The following is a 5731-nucleotide window of genomic DNA, read 5'->3' as shown; positions in this document are numbered from 1 at the left end:
GTACACTAGGGTGATCAAGGACATGTATGAGGGAGCCAAGACCAGGGCAAGGACAGTGGGAGGAGACTCGGAGCACTTCCCAGTGGAGATGGGGTTGCACCAAGGATCAGCTCTTAGCTCATTTTTATTTGCTCTAGTGATGGATTGTCTGACGCGGCGAATTCAAGGTGGGGTGCCATGGTGTATGTTATTTGCGGATGACATAGTCATGATGGACGAGACACGCAGTGGAGTGAACGCTAAGCTAGAGGTTTGGAGACAAACTCTGGAGTCTAAAGGGTTCAAGTTGAGTAGGACCAAGACATAAAGGAAATATAGAGCATATCATGAGATAGAAGAGCAACCTGTACATATGAGTGCCTTTTGGCGGGTACCATGCATGCTTAGTGCTGTGGAACGTGCAGCCCGATCCATATATATATATATATATATATATATATATATATATACCATAGTGCTGCGGAACGTGCAGCCCGATCAAGTTATATATTATATTGCTGCGGAACGTGCAGCCCGATCCATATATATATATATATATATATTATATTGCTGCGGAACGTGCAGCCCGATCCATTTATCCATATATTCCGCGTCCGGGACGATATCATATTATACCAACTGATCAGGTGGCTATGCGTCTATAGCGCCTCACCTTTTCCCTTGCCCCATATACTTATACATATATCATGTTCATGTATCATATACATATATCATATACATATATCATGTAAGCAGCATGCAGGAGAGCCCAAAAAAAATTATGTCTCTATCGGAGTGACATAAGGTCGGTAACCTCCGAATGTATTATGGAATAATCATCATAGCTCTGTCTCACCTTGAAGGAACAATTATCATAAGATGAGACTAGCAACGAATAACAGTGTTAAGAGAACATGGAATAAGATCGTAGATCTCATAAGACGTCGCTCCATATACATATTCACATAGAACAATTTTTCAAGACTCGATGGGTACGTACATAAACCGACATCTGAAGGCTCAGAAACATGTTTCGGGGCAATCCGACTTAGTATAAGAAAGTTATGAGTGGTTGAAGTACAGAACCTTCTACGAACGTTTCAGAAGCCATTTTTGGAAAATTAAAGCAACAATCCTGTTAGGTACCTTTGGAATATCGTTATGGATCAAATCAGATAGAGCTTTTGGAACCATATGTACGTATCAAAATATATCAAAGACTCAACGGAATAATCAGACGTGCTCTTATTTGAAAACCAAGACATTAGTCATATCAATTTTCTCTTGAATGCCATTCGGAAACATATCAGCCGAACTTCGGACATCATGGATACGCATCAAAATCATATGAAAAAGCTTATGGAAATCAAGAACGTTAGCCATCCTAGTGGCTCTAAGAATGGGAATTTCTTTGAAATTATACATATACTTTGTCACGTTGGTTTCACAAAGATCATGCCAAAAGAAAGAAAGGGTAAGCCTTACATACCTTGCTCGCTTCCTAAGCTAATCCGAATTTAAATCCTTGGCTTCGCAAGATCTACAACAATATTAGTATATACAAAACATTAATTATAGCTACTTAGAAGTCCAATCCTCAATCAACACTTTATTTACAGAAATTTCGGCAGCATTTCCCCTATAAATACACCATCCCCGAGAATTTAACTCGGCCAATTTATCAACAACAATATCAACAGTCATTCTAATAATATCAACAATCAATTCAAAACGCATTCAAACGTTAACAACTTCTTTCTACAACTTCGACGGCGTTCCATTTGTGTTCAATTCATAATCGCTTACATATTCAAATACTAATCCAAAACCATTCAAACAATATTCAAGAACACTTCAAATAGTCCGCACAATATTCAAAATAATCTAACCAATATGCCATTCCAGCCGAAACCTTCCAAACGCAACAAGAACGACAACAACACATTTCCTTCCTTCAAGTTCATGAACCATACCAACAATTTACACACTAACAACATCATTTTCCATAAATACAAGAAATGATTTTTAACATCACATTAGCTTCTAAACAACTCTCCAACACTTACGACTTCAACTAGAATCATTAAACTTTCATTCCCATCATAGGTTCCATTACAACAACAACCAAAATACTAAGAAAAATTGATTCATTTTCTTCCACACCACACCATATCTACACGGCCACACACTACATATACACGGCCATATATAACATCCATATTTTCATGAATTTCATCCACTTTTACATACTACAACATACATAATCATCCATAACATATAAGAAAAGGATTAAACCTTACCTTTTTCCCTTAACTTCTCACTTGGCTAGAATTGTAGCTTGCAAGAATAGATGTTTTACTTGCTCCAATGACCACTTCACTTTGCTAAGGACCTTTCAATTGGTTGTTTAGCTAGAAGAAAATAATTTTTGATCAATTTTTTTCCAAGGTTCTTGCTTGGTTGGATAGGGCCGAATGGTCTCTTATCTTTCTCCTCCTCCAAGTTTCTTGAAATTTCTAGGGATAAAAATGAAAATATGATGACCTAGTCATCTTTTATCTTATTCATTAAGCTTCTATGTGGGCCTAAGCCCACTCCATTTTGGACGGCCAAATGGCCCATTAACCCAAGCCCATCTGTTTTGTTTTTGTTTTGTGATTCATGAAAATTTATTTTCCAAATTCCAAATTTGCCCTTAGCCTTCCTCCATATTTTCTATGAGCCATCTTGCGAATTTTCCTTTTTACCCCTAGCTTTACTTAATATTTCCACATCAAAATTATCATTCACAACTTGTGTATTAAACAAGATCAAAATATAGCCTTGTCCTTAACTTCTTGCAATTATCTCGAATTATCCAAATGTACAAAATGCGGGATATAACAAGAGTCGAGCGAACCCTCAGACATTCGCTTTATCAAAACCTGTCATTTCAAAAACTTTTAAGAACATAAAACTTTTACAAATGGAAGTCATCTAAAATACATACTCTTTTAAAGTCCACAAATGACTCAACTGGCATCACTTTGTCGACATCTCGACAAACATACCACAGGACACTGTCTGCAGAAGTCTCTAAGAAGTAAACTGAACATTATGAGTCAGGACAGGGCCCTGACATACCTATAATCATACATATCTATCCATGACTCAGCACAACTCCAGAATGAGGTGGAACTTGCCAATCCCAGCTGACGTCCAAGCATCCTAGCTATACACTTAACCTGCCAAACAATCTGGGGCTGCGGGCATGAACGCAATGTCCCCAGGAAAAAGGACGTCAGTACAGACAATGCACTGAGTATGTAAGGTGGCAACAAGTCATAATCATAATTTGACTTAGGAGAGAAGAAATCACAATCTAACTCAACACCTGCAGCCTTCACTGGAAGAAACATAAATGTGCACGTGAAGCCTCAAAACAATCTTTAAGTAAATAATGCAATCCAACACACATGCCGTTTCTGACACGTTAACAGAATGATCCCTTCGGACAGCCGCTTCTGGCTAGTATCACAATAGTCCCTTCGGATGGCCGCTTCGGCATAATAATGATGGCCTCTTTGGGCAGCTGCTTCCGGCTTAATAATGATGGCCCCTTCGAGCATCCGCTTCCGGCTTAATAATGATAGCCCCTTTGGGCAGCCGCTTCCGGCTTAATATCACAATCATGTCAACACAAACTCAATCCATAAGTATCAATTTCAATCATATCATAAGTCACTAATCCATTCATCACAATCCAGTTATTGGCCTTAGTCTTTCATAAAAGTTATCAAATTTGTATCTCCCTAGACTCAGGAGGACGTACTTCCAGGTTTAAGGGTAGGATTGTTATGAAATTCTTACTACCTATATTCTACTCAATTTCATCTTATTGCTTTACCCAAAGAATAAATGATCATATCAATACCAAGGGATAATACTATGGAATGTAAACATAAATCGTAAATGAAATGAAGTAATAAAATCTCGCACCCCCTTCGGAGTGGTTTTGAAAATCAAACTTTATGTTTCCTTTAGTATAAAACTCATTTCCTCGAAATTGTTAGTAGAACCATATACACAACTCAACTTGGCACCTTATGGGTGTTCCCTTCGGAACAGAATAGGATTACAGTATCAATAAGCCATCACAAGAAACATTTGGACCTTACTTGTCTAAGAATGGAATCATATGGGGTACATATAGAATGAATAACGACAAGGATCATGCCAAAAGAAGAAAGGTTTGCCTTACATACCTGGAAGCTTACATTTAACTTTCCAACTTACTTCTTGCTTCGCAATCTACGTAAGATAATTCATAGTCTCGTAATCTATATATAAAACCATTCATACTATTGTTAGGCCCGTTGTTATATACTTATCATAAGCCTCGAAATAAATCTTTCAAGAATCAGCCGAAATTTCGGCAGCATCTCCTCTGTTTATATGCCTAGCCCAAAACCTCAATTCATCAACCAACATCAACAACAACAATACGAACATCCACAACAATATTATCAACACCAAAATATTCCATAAACACCCCACACGATGTTTGATCCAATTTCTCGACCCATAGTTTCATTATACGCTCATGTAGTAACTTTTCCTCCGCAGATAAGCTTAACTCAATACTAATAAGGAAAGATTCATACCTTTCACCTGCTAGAATTGCAATATCTTCGAATACTACCTTGATTGCAAGCCGAGTTTTGCCGCAATTCGATATTATAATCGCAGCCATGTGTTGTCCAAACTTAAATTCGGGAATTTCACTTAATTTGCACTAAAATTCTATGGACGGAAGTTGGAGGATTATTCTAGAGAATATGGGAAATTTTGAGAAGTGTTAGGGTGAAAAATGAGCTCTTATAAGATGCCAAATCCGGGTCGGGTCACACGTTTCTGTTCTGTTCTGTCAGCCTAACTTGTAGCGTCCATAATTCTCCACTCCAATGTCGTATCGACGTGCGGCTTATTGCGTTCAAAACTAGACTCGATGAAATTTACTTTAGGCTTTTTAAACACCTTAAAACTCCTCATATACTAGGAGATAGTTTTTCTCCAAGTTGGGCCAAAATTACCCCTCATATTCTCTTCCAAGTTCCAACAAATTTAATTTCCTTAATCCACCTGCCCTTCAATCCTTCCATAGCTCACTATATGCACTTAAACCCTTATAACCATAAGTTAAACACATATAAGCTCACATACCTCCTGAACGGTAACTTAAATCTCAATATACGAAACTACGGGGTGTAATAGGATACTGTTGGCTTTGTACGATTATAGAAGCCTCGTTGGCTCGCTTTGTTGTATATATAAATATATGTTTTGGGTGTGTGTGCCCAGTTCAGACTAGATAGTCAGTATCTATACATATATTCATTTTACGGTTTGTGGGTATTGTCTGTGTGCAGGTAGGCCTTCTTAGTTTAAGTTGTGAATCACTCCCCCAAAGTTTCAGATTTAGAGTGATTCGCTCGGGCCTGGTTTGGCATCAGGTGCCGTTCACGTCACTCTGAAATCGGGGCATGACAATAATATACGCGTATATAACGCCTTCTGGTCATAGGTCAATGTGCATATATATAAATGAATGCAATGCATGAACAAACTGAATACATAGAATTCTCGAACTTCTAAGAATAGAGTAATATGAAAGCTCGTTTAGTCGTTGATTGGTTCATATCATAAGATCATGCCAAAATGAAAGAAGGGACAGCCTTAACATACCTTAACCTCACCTCAATTACTTAACGTT

This window comes from Lycium barbarum, chromosome 5 (assembly GCF_019175385.1).
Source record: "Lycium barbarum isolate Lr01 chromosome 5, ASM1917538v2, whole genome shotgun sequence".
Lineage (NCBI taxonomy): Eukaryota > Viridiplantae > Streptophyta > Magnoliopsida > Solanales > Solanaceae > Lycium > Lycium barbarum.
This window is presented reverse-complemented; position numbering follows the sequence as displayed.